The 19147-nt window shown below is 37.6% G+C and overlaps 1 non-coding gene and 1 pseudogene across 1 annotated transcript; one reads left to right on the top strand and one right to left on the bottom strand.

The window, feature by feature from the left end:
• Positions 1-19147, top strand: part of LOC138839773 (RNA/RNP complex-1-interacting phosphatase-like) — a 65091-nt pseudogene that overhangs the window by 21784 nt on the left and 24160 nt on the right.
• LOC138840613 (U6 spliceosomal RNA) lies at positions 17588-17694 on the bottom strand. Its single transcript, XR_011376165.1, has one exon. It is a non-coding gene; the product is annotated as a U6 spliceosomal RNA (small nuclear RNA).

The following is a 19147-nucleotide window of genomic DNA, read 5'->3' as shown; positions in this document are numbered from 1 at the left end:
TGCCGTTAATTAGCCCTCAGCTTCCTGCCCTGGTAGCAATCCCAATTTTACCATAACCACTCCCAAGTGTAAATTTGTGATCCTTCCTAATATCTCTAACCCAGTTCTCTTTTTCCAGTGTCCCTAACATTCCCTTGAGCCCTAAGCAGAAATGTCTCTCTATAGCCATTAGAGTAAGAGGAGATATCACATCTACAAGAGGTAGAACATGAAATCAAGGAAAGAAAACGTCACCGAGAAGGCTATGTTTAAGCTCAGTTTTGAGGAACATGGCAAGATTCTCTCAGAGATGAAGGGAAAATCCTTTCAAAATGGGGCAATCATATGAATTTATATGGAGGCTCCTTATACACAAAAAATAGACCTACCATTTGACTCTTGGGCACATATCTGAATGAGTGTAAATCAGCATATAATAGAGGTACTTGTACATCCATGTTTAAAATAGCACTATTCACAACAGCCAAAATATGGAATCAGCTTGCATGCCCATCAACTAATGAGTGGATATAAAATTGTAGTAAAATATACATAACAGAATATTGTTCAGTATATAAAAAAGAACAAAATCCTGCAATCTGCAGGAAAACAGGTAGAAATAGATAGTATCATGTTAAACAGAATAAGCCTGACTGAGAAAGATAAACACCACATGTTCCCTCTCATATGCAAAATCTTAAAAATAATCCTTAAAAACTAAGTGACAGGAATACAAAACAGGGGCCATTTGGGGGTGGGTCCGGTGGGAGGATGAGAGCAAAAACAGAGGGTGAAGGGGCATGAATATGAAGTACTGTATATTATATATATGTATAAAAATAGACAAATGAAATCTGTTAAAAATTTATTTTGAAAGGAAGAAAAGGGACAAGAAAGAGTAACAGAATTAGCTTGATCAAAGTGCATCATCATCATATGCATATATAGAAATTCCACAATGAAACCCCTTTGTATAACTAAAAATGCTACTTAAATGTACAAAATACATTTGTTGAAAACTCCATCTTCTTCCATCAATTAGTAATGCAATATAATTGCTTGGAGCACCTAGTAAGTAGGTGCTGTGCTAGGCTCCTCGATTCTCATGCACTCACTCCAATTCCAACAAACCAAGACTTAGATCCTGTACCTGATGGCAGAAAGCTCCAAGGACCATCCACATGACTCACCTGCGTGGCTGCTTAAAACTGCAGATGCAATGAACCACCTTCTGCATGTATGTTTGGTGTATACAGTGCCCCAAGTCCTAGATAATCTTCATCTTCAAAGCTGCCAGCCTTACCAGGCAACTACATTCAGAGCATCAGGGAACTTGTTCTCTTCCCAAACCCACTACCACCTATAACTCCCTAGTTCCTACTCATGATCATGATTTTTTTAGTACAAATAATTGAACCCTCAGGTACTCATTCATGCCTAGGCAAATGCTTTTAGCTTGATCTATGTCCCTCCTTTTTCTCTTTCTTTCTTTCTTTCTTTCTTTCTTTCTTTCTTTCTTTCTTTCTTTCTTTCTTTCTTTCTTTCCTTTCTTTCTTTCTTTCTTTCTTTCTTTCTTTCTTTCTTTCTTTCTTTCTTTCTTTCTTTCTTTCTTTCTTTCTTTCTTTCTTTCTTTCTTTCTTTCTTTCTTTCTTTCTTTCTTTTTTTTGTCGGTCGTGGGGCCTGAACTCTGTGTCCACGCGCTGTCCCTCAGCTTTTCAGCTCAAGGCGAGTACTCTACCACTTGACCCACAGTACCACTTCCAGTTTTTCTGCTTATGTGGTGCTGAGGAATCAAACCCAGGGCCTCATGCATGTGAGGCAAGCACTCTGCCACTGAGCCACCTTCCTAGCTCTTTTTCTTTTGTTTTTGAGATAGGGCCTTATATCTTGCTAGCTTAGCCTTGGCTGACCTCAAATGTGCTATTTTCCTGCCCCTACCATTCAAGCAGCTGGGATTACAGATGTGCAATACCACAGCTTTTGTTTAATTGTAGGATATATATAATCAATGATTTCGTTACCCTTAATAGGAACTCTGTATCAATTAAACAATATTTCTCCATTTGCCCTCCTCAGTTCTAACCCTTGGTAAACTCTAATCTTTCTGTTTCTTTGAATTTCCTTATTCTGAATCTTTCACCTAAGTGGAATCATTCAATAGCATCTATCCTCTTATACCTGGCTTATTCCACTCAGCATAGTGACTTCAAGATTCGCTCACATTCACACATTCACACGCACATGCACACACACTCACACACACATACACATACACATATACATTTCCTTTCTCTTATAGATGGGTAATATTTTATTTTATGTGTATGCCACCATGTGTTTATATCTATTCATCCCCCACCAATGTACATTTGGGCAGTTTCTATCTTTTGTTGTTGTGAATATTGCTACTATGAAGATTTGTGTCACTGTTAAAAAAATTTTTGAGCCACAAACCTTGGAATTGAATTGCTGGATCATATGATAATTCTATGTTGAATTGTTTTGTGGGTGCCAAATTGTTTTCCGAATAGCATCACCATTTTACATTCCTACCAGCAATGCAGAAGGGCTCAAATGCCTCTACATTTCTTACCAACCAACATGCCACAAATATAAATAGCACCTACATTGGAAATATATCTTTACTTAGGTCATTGGCCTGCTTCATGCCAGCTCATTTGAAGCTAAAGTTTGTATCCTTAATTGTGATCACTTCAACTCTAAAATCTAAGGAGATGAAACTGGATTGGATCTCAAGCTGCAGTAACAACAGAGCAGAAAAATCTCTGAAAGAACTGGAGATGGCTGAAGACAGGCTGGTGTCCTTTGACACCTTTTCATCGACTAAATTCAAATTCATTCTGGTGACAGCATCTGCAGCCTTGATAGAAAGGTTAGCATTTCATAGATCACTTAACAACTCTGCCTGAAGCCATGAAGTGAGGAGGTCAGCAGATTGAGGAGAAGTGACACTATGCCACTCACATTCTGAGTAGTTCCTTTTAGTTGATTATTTTAGAACTTTTTGGGTGATACAATTTGGCTGTTTCTCCCTGTTTTTTTTAAAGTACTCAAGCAATTTAGGCATTTAAATGTTCTTCTATCTGTTAGAAGTTTAATCACTTAGCCTTGAATTTTCAATCTTCTTGAATCAATTGAAGCCTTACAAAGTGTTCCTTTTAGCTAAGGTTGGAAAGAGAACAGCAGCAGCTGAGCCAACACTATTATTTGAGATCAGAGGGGAGATTCAAGTCACTGAGGTATGTTGGGTTGCCACCAAGCCTTTAACCAATGTTGCAATATGCCTGGGGAACACGTCAATGAAAAATATCTGAGGTGTTATTTTTTAAACTTAATTTTATTGTATAAATGTTGTACAGAGGGATTACAATTACATGAGTAAGGTAATGAGTACATTTCTTGTCTAGCATTGTTACACCCTCCTTTGTTTTTCTCCCACTATCCCTTTCCTTCCCCACCTCCTCCTCTCCCCAGTCTAAGTTGTAGAGTTCATTTCTAACATAGTATCTTGTGAGTCTCATTGTTGCAATGGCTCATCCTGTGTCCTTGTTTCAGCATTTTGTTATTCCCCTTCCCCTCCTGGAGGTGTTAAAGTAACTATCCCCCAAGTAAGATGACTGATCATCTCAGTTTTCCTAGACTAAGGGGTTTCCCTGGTGATAAAACGGAAAGAAACAAGGTATTCACACACAGTGAGATCAAAGGAGAAAATTCTTAGGAGAAGAACGCAAAGGCACAATGCTTATGTGTATCTGATCTTAAAAAATAATGAACTCCAGGAAATGGAAACAAGAGGGCTTTTTGTTTTCTTTTATTTTTGTCCTTTGTTCATTTATCTGCCTTGGGGGTCTGTAAGGGAGGCACAGAAATGGAGCAACAAAGAGTGAACAAATGCAGCAATGGTGCTCATCAGACGTTATGTTAAAAATGAACTATACTACTTGTGGGTGGGAACGGGAAGGAAAAACTGGGAAAGAGCAAGGGAAGGGGTGATAATGTACCTGAGTTACGTAACTGTAACCCCTCTGTACATCACCTTTATAAAGTTAAAATATATTTTTTAAACTGGGAAAGACTTGGACAGTCACCCTGTCTCAGACCTACAGAATCAGAACTTCTGCTTATATATATATATATATATATATATATATATATATATGTATATATATTATATTTAAGACATATAATATATTATATATATATATATATATATATATATTTTAGGAAGTGGCGCTGTGGCTCAAGTGGTAGAGTGCTCACCTTGAGCTGAAGAGGTGAGGGACAGCCCCCAGGCCCAGAGTTCAAGTCCCACAACTGACAAAAACAAAAACAAAAACAAAAATTTATTGTAAAGATACTGTACTGAGGGGTTACTGTTATGAGTAAGGTAATGAGTACATTTCCTGTCGAGCATTGTTACCCCTTCCTTTGTTTTTCCTCAACTATCCCTTCCCTCTCCACCTCCCCAACTCCTCCCTCCTCCCCCACCGAAGTTGTATAAAGTTCATTTTCAACATAGTGTCTTCAACATCTCATTGTTACAATGGATCAACCTGTATCCTTGTTTCAGCATTTTGTTATTTTCCTTCCCCTCCCCAAATTAGTAAAATGTATATACAAGATTTAGGGCACCAGAATCAAATACAGTGACAACAGAGGTTATACCATAGGGGGAAGAGCATACAAAAGAAACCAAAAAAAAAATCACATAGTACCTTAAAACAACAGCAACATGGAATTCTATGCCTCCATCAGAAAGAATGACATTGCCCCATTTATTAGGAAATGGAAAGACTTGGAAAAATATATATTAAGTGAAGTAAGCCAGGCCCAAAGAAACATAGGTCCCATGGTTTCCTTTATTTGCAATAACTAGTATATGTTTGAGTCAAGAGAAAAGGTCAGATAAGGTGATGTTAGGGAAATGAACCCTAAGATATGTATTCAAATGTTTTTTTCTTTCATGCATTTGTTTCTAACGCATTTATAAGATTATTTCTTTGTTGCTTTGTATGTCGCTCCCCCACGGTATAACCCCTGTTTTCACTGCATTTGATGTTGGTATAATTTGTGGAGAGGAAGGAAAAAAACAAATAGTTTAAATAGGGATACAGGTGGACCCATTGCAACAATGAGATGTACAAGTAGTTATGGCGAAAAACGAACTTTACAACTTTGGTGAGGGGATGAGGGGGGAGGAGGATTCGGTGGGGGGGGCGGGGGAGGATGGGAAGGGATGGGAAGGGGAAACAAAGGAGGAGGTTACAATGCTTGATAAGAAATGTACTCATTATCTTGCCCATGTAATTGTAACCCCTCTGTACAGTATGTTCACAATAAAAAAAGAAATGTACTCATTATCTTGCCCATGTAGTTGTAACCCCTCTGTACAGTATTTTCACAATAAAAAAGACAAAAAAATAAATCTCATCCCAAATCAAAAAAAAAAATAAATAAACAGCAACAAAGAGTAAACTTCTTGTGTCCATATCTTGGGGTTCATTTCATTTAGCATCATCTTATATGGTCATATGTACCTAGCTTTTGACCTTTTCTGCTTGTCTGGTAGGATTATCCTAGACGTATACTAGCTATTGCAAATAGGTTTCTTTGGGCCTGGGTTACTTTACTTGATATAATTTTTCCAAGAATTTCCATTTCCTAACAAATGGGGCAGTATTATTCTTTCTGGTGGAGGCATCATAGAATTCATACACACACACACACACACACACACACACACACACACACACACACACACACACACACACAAATGAGCTAAAGGCTTAAAGAGAGACTTCTCTGGAAAGGAAATAAGAATGGTCAATAGACACATGAAGAAATGCCTGACTTCTCTAGCCATAAAAGAAATGCAAATCAAAGCAACATTGAGATTCCATCTCACCCCAGTTAGAATGGCTATAATCAAGAACTCTAATAACAATAGATACTGAAGGGGATGTGGCCAAAAGGGAATTCTACTGCACTGTTGGTGGGAGTGTAAACATGTTCAATCCCTGTGAAAAGCAGTATGGAGGTTCCTCAAAAGACTACACATAGAGCTCCCCTATGACCCAGCAATTCCACTTCTGGGCATTTATCCAAACGATCGCAAACAAGGCCATAGTACAGCTACAAGCACAACTATGTTTATCGCAGCATTATTCACCATATCTAAGATAAGGAACCATCCCAGATGCCCCTCAGTAGATGAATGGATCAGGAACTGCTGCTTTTATACACATATACATATATCAAAGAGCAGGCATTGGAAACTGAACCCTCAAGGCAAACAGTGTTGGGAGGTGGGACCTAATTAGAGAAGTTTAGGTCTTACCATCATGATTAGATTAATATTAATCCTAAAAGGTTCTACAGATTGTTTAAACTCTGGCTTTCCCATGCTCTCTTGCATTCTACCCTGAAATGACACAGCACATAGGCCCTCAACAGATGTGAATCCCTCCATATTGGACTACATGGCCTCCAGAACTACAAGAAATAAGTTTCTTTTCTTTTTAAATCACCTAGCCTTGGACAAGGTAATTTGTAAAAGGCCCTGAGTTCAAATCCTAGTACTGACAAGAAGTTCAAAATACCTACTCTCAGGTACTCTGTTCTAACAGCCCAAAATAGTTGAAGTCAGTACCTTGAGAAATGACAGACACTCCTTATTGTTCTGGAGTCTGTAAATATGAAATCAGCCTGTCAGCATGAGTAGGTTGCTTCAAATGAGGGCTGTCTTCTACAATGCTGAATTCCTCTGTTCTCGTGCAGCGGCAAGCCTACAAGAAGGTGTGGGATATCTTTTCTGTCAGGCCTTCATCTCATGTACAGAGCTCCACACTGGTCACCTAACTGCCCCTCAAAGGCCTCAGGTCTCCAAAAATGAACACATTTGAGATTATCGAGCTTCAATATCTGATTTTGTGGGGTCGGGATGGGATTGTACAAATAGTTTGTAACTATTACAATAAAAACTGCTATTAACATTTGCTATTAATAGTAATATTTATGGGTTCCTATGTGTATATAAAATTAAATTTCTCTGAGTTTAAAGCACAGGAGTGGAGCTGGTGTTTATTTATATTTTATTTATTTTTATTCTAAAGGTGATATATAGAGGGGTTACAGTTATATAAATCAGGTAATGTGTACATTTCTTTTTGAACGGTGTCACCCCCTCCCTTGTTTTCTCTGAGTTTTTTCCCTCTTGTCCCCTTATTTATTTTAAAATGAAATCAACAAACTATTTTGCAGGGCAATATACCATCTCCCATTCCATCAGCAATGAATGAGTGATCTGGTTTTTCTACATCCTTGCCAGTACTCGGCAGTGTCATTTTGATAGGAATTTAGTGATACCAATATTTTACCCTTAGTAGAAGCAAACTAGAGAGTATCCTGGAGATAAGATATTATTTCAATTTAAGCTCCTCTGAACTGGTTTTGTCTGGAAACCCATTCTGAACTTTTGCAATAAAAGCCAGTTGCTCTAAAACCACAAAGCAATTACTTACCTTTTCTCATGCCTACAAAGAAGCTAAGGACAGCTGAGCACCCATGGCTCATGCCTGTAATCCTAGCTACTCAGGAGTCTGAGATCTGAGGATCACAGTTCAAAGCCAGCCCAAGCAGAAGAGTTCCAGAGACTCTTATCTCCAATTAACCACTTAAAAAAAGAAACAGAAGTAAAGCTGTGTCTCAAAGTGGTAGAGCACTAGCCTTGAGTAAAAAGAGCTCAGGGACAGTGCTCAGGCTCTGAGTTCAAGCCCCACAATCAAGGAAGGAAGGAAAGAAGGGAGGGAGGGAGGGGGAACCAGTGAGTGAGAGAGAGAGAGAGAGAGAGAGAGAGAGAGAGAGAGAGAGAGAGAGAGAGAGAGAGAGAGAGAGAGAGAGAGAGAGAGAGAGAGAGAGAGAGAGAGAGAGAGAGAGAGAGAAGCAGCCCCTGCAGCAGCCCCTAAGAACATTCATTTGAGTAGTCCAGACAGGGGAGGAAAGTATTTGAAAGTATTTCTGGGACACTATTTGCAAAAACTAACTTACATTATGTACTTGATTCCCTTTTGAAGGGTGCAGCAGCCTGATGAAAATAACAGGGGAAAACTGAATTAAGAAGATGATATGATGAGAGCTGATTATTCACCTCTATTTCCAACTCTGTGTTCAGTGACTGTACATTTGTAGCTTGAAATCTGCCATGGTGAGATTTATATCACAAAAATTGACAAGCAACACATCTGGGCACTATTTAATCCAAGAAATTAGCTGCTAGCATTTACTAGTGTGTATAACAGGGTATTTCTTTCCAAATATGTTATCTATCATTAAAAAGGAGATAAGGAATTAACTGAGCATCCACTCAATATGTTAGCTCATAAAATTCTCATAACAACTTTGTGACATAAATATTATTTTACCTATAATGTAAATGAGGAAACTGAGATTGCAGACCTTAGTATTTTTTTTTTTTACCATATTTTGTATCAAGTAAATGGCAAAGTCCATATTCAGCTTTGGGTCAAAGATACTTGATACTTGTACAGAGTGGTTATAGTTATATAAGTCAGGCATTGAGTACTATCTTTTTTTTTTAACAATATCACCCCCTTCCTCATTTTGCACCAGCAAAGTATTCCTTTTTGTGTCGTTTAGGGCTCGAAGTCGTGGCTTCACACTTTTGCTCAGCTTGTTGCTCACTGCTGCTGATCTACTACTTGAGCCACACCTCTTGCCCACTTTTTTTTTTAATTAGTTAACTGAAATGGAATTTGGAGAACTTTTCTGTCTTGAATGGTTTCAAACTGCTATTCTCCAGGTCTCAGCTTCCTGAGTAGCTAGGATTACAGGTGTGAGCTACCCTGAGCTAAATACAAATCTTATCATTCCACTATACCATTGGTTCTTAGAGGGGAATAGACATCAAATGCCAGGGAAAAGAAGTTAGACAAAGCCTTAAATATTTCCTAATTCAACAATGAAACCCATTTATACAATTAATTTATGCTAATAAAAGAATATTTTTCTTGAATTTAATTAAAAGAAACAAAAACTTAATCAAAAGTAAAAGATCCTTGGCATTATGTGGCACATTAGTTTATCTAAAGTATATTTACTCAATGCTAGTGTGTCAGGAGGCTGATATCCGAGAAATGAGGTTCAAAGCCAGCCTGTGGAGACAAATTTGAGAAACTCTTATTTCCAAATAACCAAACCAAATCTGGAATTGGATGTATGACTCAAGTGGTAGAGTACCAGAGGTAAGCAAAAAAGTGAGCAAGAATGAGAGGGCCTGAGTTCAAGCCTCGGTGCCCCCAAACAAAACAACTAAATGAACTATATTTACATTGTTTGATATAGAGGGTTAACATTACCAAAATACATTGTATCTGTGAATAAAGGTGGTAAAACAAAACTTAATAAAAGGCAGTATAATAAGGGATAAGAGAGATGGAATGTGAGAAAGTATATGAATATGTGAGATATTATGGTAAAAGTCCTTTGAAGAATTAAAAGATGAATGACAATTGTAAAACAGATCCTGTCTTAAGTGTGGGTATCAGTGGGAGTGTAGAGGGCAAAAAGGCAGAATGAAGGAGAATGAATATGATCAAAATACTTCAGTGTGCATGAGGGTAAACTGAACAATGAAGTTTATTAATATTGGTTTGTGAAGAAGGAGGGAGCAAAATGATAGCGGGGTGAGTCTGATTTAGGTATATCATACGCATGTATGGACATGTCAAAATGAATCCCCCTTGTACCACTAATTGATACTAAAGAAAAATGGGAGGAAGCAAGGTATATTTATATTCTTATCTTAATTGTCCTTACATATTTACAGTCTAACAGCTGTGGACATATTAACTACAGTTTTTGTTTTCCACATACTTTTCTCTCCATCCCTCCTTCTGGTTGCATTGGAGAGTACTTCTGCCTCTCCGTGGTACCATAATCAAGCTGGCAATCACAGGGCCCTGGCTTCCCCCAGCCACAGATGTTGCCAGGCCTGTTTGGAATTTTATCTTTAACACTACCAAAAAAGGAAAGTAGTTAGGCCTGAAATATATTGTAAATGTAAAATACGTGCAGATTTCAGACTTAGAACAAACAAATACAGGTAGAAACATCTCATTAAGAATTTTATATTGGTGTTAAGCAGAGTGCTGGTGGCTTAGGCCTATAATCCTAGCTACTCATGAGGCTGGGAACAGAAGAAAAAGGTTTGAAGCCAGCCTGTGCAAAAATGTCTATGAGAATCTTCAATCAACCAGGAAAAAAACACCAGAAACAGGCTGGAGGTGTGAATACCAACAAGCTGAGCAAGTATGAGACCCTGATTTTGAACTCCAGTACTGTAACCCCTCTGAACATCACCTTGAAAATTAAATTAAAATAAATAAAATAAATAAAAGTTTTAAACATATTGGGTTAAATAAAATATATTATTAATTTGATTAAATTTAACATTAATATTTGTTATATCGTATTACATTTAATATATTGTTAAGTTTAGTCCACCTATTCTTCAGGAAGCTTAGCTTGCTCACCTAGCACACTGTGGTTCTGGGGCTCCAGTATCATCACCAGCACTCTGCTTGTCTGCACTTGATTCTTTTTACATGTTGTTGCAGGTGACCTTCTACAGTTCTATATACACACAATAGACTTCCCAGTTACATAAGCCAATAAAATCCCCCTATCTGTGTGTGTGAGTGTGTGTGTGTGTGCACGTACACACACACACATGCACACACACAATCGAATAAGGATAAGTGGAGTTTACATCATTTGTGATAAAAATATCTCATCTTCTCCATGACTCTTCTGCTTCAGTAGATTTCTTTACATGAATCTTACAACACATTATTTATACCAGCTCTGATCAGTAAAAAAAATATATCTACTATTTATTTATATTATTTTTAAGGAGCTGTACAAAGGCGGTTCATTCCAACATAATTTGTAAGTACAATATATCTTAATCACTGTCAATCTTTTCACCATTCTCCCCTATCTCTCTCAACCCCACTCATCCCCTCAAGTTATTTGGTTCCATTTTCACAGCATATTTCAATTCTAACTAGTTATATTTCTGGTAATATTGAAAAAAAATGTAATCAATGACATTTGCCAAAGCACAGTATGTCTTTACTCTAGACTATTGCAATAGACACAGGGACCATAACAATGAGATTTTGTAGGGGAAGACAGAGACTGTGCCTAGCTCTTCACAAAACATGGGTAAGTGTGAATTATAACCACAGAGCAAGGAAGAGGTCAGTGATTGGAAAATTACTAAGAGCAAACATCAAGAATCAGGAGGATTTGGGCTAAACTAACCTAACAGGATTCTTGTTCAAGAGGATAGGGGAACCAGACACCACCTGAAGGATGGTGGAGATAAGGAAACTGAGCAGATAATCAAGAGTGAGGTTCTTTCTAAATTGACATAACAAGGTTCTTTGTTGAACTGGATTTTACAAGCAAGTAAACAGAGGAGCTTAGAAGGTATGAAACCTGACCAAAGTTGGCCAAGCACAGAATATTTGTCAGTATTCAATAGCCATATATAGCTAGAGGTATAGATGCAATACTACATATATGGACATCCAATGGTATAGCATCATGTATTACTGCTCGACTATTTCATGGGTTAATGTCTAATCTTCCCATCTAACATATGAACTCTTTGAGAACAGAAATCCCACATTAACATTCTTCGGTGACTCATTTTTCAGCATGGTACTACGTTAACAGGAAGTAATACTATGAATAAGTGATTTCAGTTATCCCATTTGACAAGCATAGGGTTATAATTCTTGCCTTAGTAAAAATCTGATGGATCAAAAGAAGCATATTACATATCCAGTGATGATATGTGTGCTATCTGCATATGACTATAGGAAATGCTTTGCTGAGAGCAAACTGTAATGCCCTCGGCAGAGGGGATAAGACCTAATGTTTTAAGAATGCTTTATAATTCTCATATGAGAAGTGTAAAATGAGTAGGAGTTCAGTATCCCTTTCCCAAATGCATGAGAAGTATTTCAGATTTTGCAATATCTGCACAGACTTTAGAGCATAATATACCATGTTAGATTTCAGACTGTTAGAACAGGGATGCTCCAAACTATATCCTTTCCCAGTACCATTCCTTCTTACAATATGAGTGATTTCTGTCTCTGGTAACATATAATCGACAAATAATTAACATTTGCATACCAAGAGAATCTCTTCTGCCTTTCTTATAACTACTGCCTTTTTAAAGGGGTGGAGGGATAGGAAAGTGGTGGGGGAGATATAGGAATTATCTTAAAAGATTTCCACAAATAGACATTTCTCATTCTAACCCCAACACACAACACATACTTACCATGAATATATCAGTATCTCATCTGAGCTCAACCGGAGTCCCAGATATCTTGAAGCTTTATTAGATCTCCCTCTCAAACTCAAACACCCACTCAACTTTAGTCTCTCAAGTCGGTTGGAAATTCATTCTTTCATACATTAATTTATTGAATGTATACTACATGCCAACCCCTGAGATAAAGACAGAAACTTACTCTTTCCTCCCCTCGAGTTCAGTCTATTTTGTATAGGGGACATTTTTGATGTAGTGATGGCAGAGAGGATTGCTCACTAGGATACAGGACAAACAGTATAAAAGGAATGAGTGCAAAGTGCTCCTATACAATTCTATATAGAAGTTTAAGAAATATATTCATGGAAAGGTATGCAGGCGTGTTGTTTAAGGGAATGCTTTTGAACTATGGTCCCTGAGCTAGCAGTTTCAGTTCACCTGAGAACATTTAGAAAAATCACTTCTCAAGTCCCACCCTAGACCTAGCCAATCAGAAACTAGAGGAGGAAACAAATTTGTGATTTAACAAGTCACCTGAGTGTTTCTGATGCATGCTAACATGTTTAAAATTTACTTTATGATTATTATAAAGGTGGAATATTATTATCATAAAGAGGGAATACAATTACATGAATCAGGTAATGAGTACACATGCTAACATTTGAGAAATGTAGAAGGAATCAACAACTTTCAAAATGAAATGCATTAGAGTGATAGTGTTTATATTAAAAAACCACGTTTTCTGAATGTTTATATATATCACATAATATCTATACATATATCATCTATCTATACACACACACATACACACACACACACACACACACACACACACACACACACACACACACACACACACACCACATACACATCCATGCATATGTATGCCCAGAGGAAACTTGGAAGGCTATATACCAAACTAATAGTGGGTTTCTATAGAGAGGGCATTCGAATTGCAAAGCAAAGAGAGAGGAGAGAAATGTTAAATTTCCCTAGATATAACCTTTGATATTGGCTTAAATCTTACTTTCTACCTATACCTAGGCCTTCTTATATCCAGTTTATAGCTCAAACTTTATACTCTTATCCTTCCAGATTAATTGGGAGGCCATCTCCAGAGATGAAATTTGCTTTCTAAAATAGTAAAACTCATTTTCTTCCCAAACCTCAAGCCACAGAGAATGCACTTAAACTGCAAACCTCAGTTGCAGATTGAAAGGTCCAGGGAAGAAAATGTGCTTGTCCTTCCAACACAAAGGAACTGCCCTCCACCGTGTGTTTTAAGAGTGGTGCTGATCTGAGTAGCATATTAGCATTGATGAAAAGCACAGAGCTGGGCTCATTCAAATTCAAGATGGAAAACCCCTGGAGAGCCATCCATGTCCTTGGCTCCCAGTGGCTAGTGACAAACCTTTTTTTGGGAAAAAAAAAAAAAAAAAGCCATGCCCTTTAGAAGGCCAAACCTGAATCCTATTGACCTACTCTCTCCCACAGTCTGTTTTAGGTCTTTTTAGCTGATGGGATTTGTGGGAGGTGACACAAGAAAAATAACAATAGTAAACTTCACCCAGAACCCCTAACGTGAACATGGCCTTTTCAAATTATAAAGATAAATAACTCTCTAAACAGCATTCTGGGGAGTTTGTTTCCAGTAAAGTGAATCTGAGGAGAGAGAAAAAATAGTCCCATTAACCTCTGACACCGCTTTCCAGGCAAAAGCTTTCACAACTAAGGGCCAATAATCTGATGGCAGGAAGAAGCCCTGTGGAATGGGTCAGGTTGCCCTATATAATCAAAAAGGAGTAAGGAAACCATCAGGCTGGGGAGGTATACCTATCATTAGTGATCACTTTCTGACAGCTTGAGTACTGGAGGGGTGGACTGATGCATCCCAGGGATTGATAACTTGATAGCCTGTGGAGAAATGGGCAAGTGTTAAGTTTCTCTTGCATTTAGAAAGGTCTGAGATGGGGAATCCACACTTCATGTATCACAAAGTTGAGCTTTGAAGTCAGTCTTACTTGGACTGAGAAAGCTTTAAGAGCTTTCCATACAGCAAGAAGTAGTCATGAATTAACAGACAATAGTACTTTATCTGCATGTATGAAAATAGCACAATGAAACCTGCTGAAATTGTCTTAAGAAAGGTGACTAGGGATGAGGGGGAGTGATAGAGGGGTGCAGTTTGACCAGGGGACATTGCATGACTGTATGGAATGAATGAATGAAAGAAACCTCCTTATACCACCAATATATGCTAATATTAATTAATTAATAAGAATGAAAGGACTTAGAAATAGGATTCTGCTTGGATTTTGGTTAAGATTTTTGCTCCATTTTAAGTATTAGATAAGACTCTGCTGAAATATATCAAAGCTCGTAGCAGAGCTCAAAGAACAATTACCACCCAAATGATTAACCTTAACATGGACATTCAAGAAAAATCCTATTAATTTGAAGGATAGAGTCTTCTAAACTGTGAAAATATTTCAGAAAAGTTTATTGAGTGCCTATTGTGTCCACTGCAGTGTATAGAGTTCTATGATACATATTATAAAATTTATGTCAAAATGCACTGCCAGTAGTGCCTGTAATTCTAGCTACTCGGGAGGCTGAGTTCTGAGGATTGTGGTTTGGCAGGTAAGTCGGTGAGACTCTTATCTCCAATAAAAACTCAGAAAAAGCCAGAAGTGGTGCTATGGCTCAGTTGGTAGAGTCCTAGAGTAAAAGATCAGGGACTATGCCCAGGCCCTGAGTTCAAGCACAAGGACTGACAAAAAAAATTTAAAAAGCACTGCCAAGGATGTTCTAGAGTGATCAAGGAGTGGTTATTGAGGATGAATCCAGTTGGCAAGCATGAAAAGTTGACTTTATAATGGAGTAATTTATGATTTAATGCCAAATTAGTGATGCAAACAAAAATTCAGGTTAATGATAGAGAAATCTTTGTTGATTGGAAAAGTCAGAAAATTTTGTAGAGAAGCTAGGAAATCAAATGTGGTCCCTTAATAGGCATTCTATGCAGTTAAGTCTTAAGTGGTGTCCACTGGTGACTGATCTAGGGCAAAATTCTGAAGAAGTTATTCTTCTTGTCTTATCATCTAGCCTCTGCCTCTAGGTTGTATACCAATACTGCCTAGGAGATAAATACCCGAGTTGTTATCTTCATGTCATTCCATTTACATGCCATTTGTCATATTCTTCTCAAGTCTGCCTTCTTCTCAGAACCAACTTGAGGTAAGGCAGTAGAAATCTGTGTTGGTATAACCCACAATGTTAGACTGCATATCAGATGAGGAAACTGAGGCTAGAGAGGCAAAGTCAATTGAACAAGTTAAATAAAAGCACAGGAATTTGAGTCTGGGTTGCTCATATAACATTACCTCAAAATGTATCCAATCTGGAAAATTCTATACACTTGAATATTTATAATACTATTTCAAAAATAAAGATTTAGATTGAAAATGTCAGAGTGAGGACCTCTACAAAAATAGAAAAAATACTTTACTGAAACTCTGGTTATTAATCTAGGGTTTCAGGGCAACCAAGCTGTTGTTTAATCAAACAATGTAAGTGAATCTTGAAAAAAGTGATGAGTGACATTTTTACTGACACTTTGTCAGATGCAACAAAGAATACAGACGTCACAAAATCAGCTCAGAAAACTCATTAAATAAACAAATTAGAACTATTACAATAAAGAACAATAACCAAACCACAAGAATGAAGGGATGTTATTCCCAGAATTATCATATCATAATATTTAAATGGTTTTAAACAAAAAATTTCAAGGACCATGTATGTAGGTCCATACACTGGGAAAAAATAAATCTAGTAGAAATTATCCTTGTGGATGCCCAAACATTAGACTTGCTAGAAAAAAATCTTAGATCAATTAACCTTAAATATGTTTAAAAAGATAAAGGAGGATAAAAAAAAAGGATAAAAAAAAAACAACTGGCATCAGCAGAAAGGCACAATGGGAAATTCCAGTCTTCACCATCCCCCCCCCAAAAAAAATCAATTTAACTATAATACACAGAACAATATAGCTTCATGACAGATCTAGAATTTAGTTAAGAAGTTGTGGCACCCCAAGCTGGCCATGATGTCACATGCCTATAATCCCAGTACTCAACAGGTCAAGGCAGGGGAATCACGGGTTTGAAGTCAGTCAGCTACATAGTGAGGCCCTGTCTCATGAAAGAAGAGGTCAGAATCTGGCTATAATTTTAGCTATACAGGAAGCTGATATCAGAGGATCATGGTTTGAAGCCAGCCTGGGCAGATAAATTTGAGAAACTTATCTCCAATTAACTACTAAAAGGCCAGAAGTGGAGGTGTAGCTGAAGTAGTAGTGTGGTAGACTGCCAGTTTTCAGGACAAAAGCCACGCTAGAGCAAGAGGCCTTGAATTCAAGCCCCAGAACTAACACAAATGAGGAGGAAAAAGAGGAATAGGAGGAGGGGAAGGAGGATCTAGGCAAGTACAAAACAATGAACAGCAGCACTGAAATGAGAGATGCAATTTTACTTTACAGACATCAGTCCTCCTCCAGGACATAACAGTTCAGCACCAAGAAAGATCATCTCATCCAAAAACGCCCTCTCATAAACATCTAGCATGATGTTTAATCAAATATCTGGACATTCTGTAGCACAATCAAGTCCAGTTATAAAATTAACAATCATATTATAAAAAAATTGAATTAAATGAATCATTGACCTAAATGCAAGCTATTAAAGTTAAAACTCTCATGGGAAGATGTAAATGCACCTACTTATGACTTCATAAAAATGAAAGCCTTTGGGACATCAAGAGATGTTATCAAGATAGTTAAAATACAATACATAAATGTAAAACACACTTACAATCATGTCTAGTATCTAGAATAATATCTTTAACTAATAAAATAATTAAAAATGGACAAATAGCTGAGTAGATATTTGAATAGACATTAGAAGACACAATAATATCCATTAAACACATAACATCAATCATTAAACACATAACAACTAAAAGTAAAACCACAACAAGATATGATTTTACACCTACTAGAAATGGCTACAGTTTTTAAAAATCTAAATTCACAAATATTAACAAGATCTTGAGAAATTGGAACTCACATACAGTGCTGTTCAGAAAATGGTACCAAACTGTAAAAAGTTGGGGAATTCCTCAAAAAGTTAAAATTTGAGTTACTATTTATTATTTTTTTTAAAAAATATGGAATGCTTCACGAATTTGTGTGTCATCCTTGTGCAGGGGCCGTGCTAATCTTCTCTGTATCATTCCAATTTTAGTATATGTGCTGCTGAAGTGAGCACATTCTTAAGTATACACCCAAGAAAAATTAAAACATATATCCACCAAACAATTTGTGCATGAACGTTTATAGAAGCATTAAATAGCCAAAAAAAAGAAACTACTAAATGGATGAATAAAATGTACATACACTGGAACATATTTAGTCATAAAAAGGAATGGAGTACATTGATGAGCCTTGAAATCATTATTTTAGGTGAAAGAAGCCAGACACATATAGACTGGACGCAGGGTTCAAGTGGTAGAACACCAACTGTGAGCAAGAACACCAAGGGAGCAAGGTGCCAGGGGCTCACGCCTGTAATCTTAACTACCCAGGAGGCTGAGATCTGAAGATTACAGTTCAAGACCAGCCCTGGCAGCAAAGTCCATGAGACTCTTATCTCTGGAATCTTTCTTTCAACTTTTTTTTATCTCCTCTGGCAATTGATTTTTTTTCTTCTAAATGAAGCGCCACCCATATTGAAAGGCTCAAGAATTGTCAGGCCAAAATCTTTCAAATGTCACAGAGTTGGACAGTAAGCAATATATCAAGCACATCAGGTCAAACAATATAATAAAAATGGACTTGTTTGTGATATGTCTCTCTATTAGAGCTGTGACATTTACTACCTTCCCTAATATCCTGCATCCAACCTGAAGCTTCAGCTGACTTCTAGACAGCTTCTCATCCTCCAGTTTAGCAGGTGTCATGGTTCCTAGCCTGAAAGAGCACTGAAAAATATGTATGGTGGTGGAAGAGGGCAAGTTGCAATTGATATCAGCCCCTCATGCTAGCCTTCATGGCAGGAGAAAAGGCTTAGCAAAAATGAGCTGTTCAAATGGAGACCATTGTTGTCACATTGTGTTCTTCATCCCCCCTCTTGACCAACCCCCACCCCTACCCCGAGCCTGGCTTAGTAGAGTTCCATGCAATCTGTAACCTCAGGTCAATGTTGAAGGATGGTCTCACATGGAGGGAATGGAGCACTGTGCACACTGTTGGTTCAGGTGCTAGAGGGCTATAAAGTAAATGGCTGCCCCTACTGGAGTAACAGCAATAGAATTGTGGGGGATTTATAATTGTATCCTTCCATATAATTCAGTTAATTAATCAGCCCTTCCCACACACTGCCATTAGGTTCCTCTCAAGAGGTAGGCCATTTTATTCACAGCGTGGAGCTCCTACATTCAGTTTTTTTCCTGCCTTCTTCTTGGGGCTTCTTTTCACTCAGAGACTAGCATAACCTCTCCACAGGTGCTCATTTTACATTTTTGAAGTCTTTCTTTTCTTTAAAGCCCCAGATAGATGCCAGATTTCTGGTTAAGGTCCTTGTATTTTAAATTTAACCTGTAGGGCCAAAGTCTTCTGGTTTTTAAGATTTGCCTCGCCTAACATTGTAATTTGCATCCGTGGCCTGAGTGCTAGCTTAATTTTGTTTGAAAAACAGTTTTAAGTATTTCCTCACTTTGGCT

Source organism: Dipodomys merriami, unplaced genomic scaffold (assembly GCF_024711535.1).
Source record: "Dipodomys merriami isolate MVZ:Mamm:240054 unplaced genomic scaffold, mDipMer1.0.p SCAF_3, whole genome shotgun sequence".
NCBI lineage: Eukaryota > Metazoa > Chordata > Mammalia > Rodentia > Heteromyidae > Dipodomys > Dipodomys merriami.
This window is presented reverse-complemented; position numbering and strand designations above follow the sequence as displayed.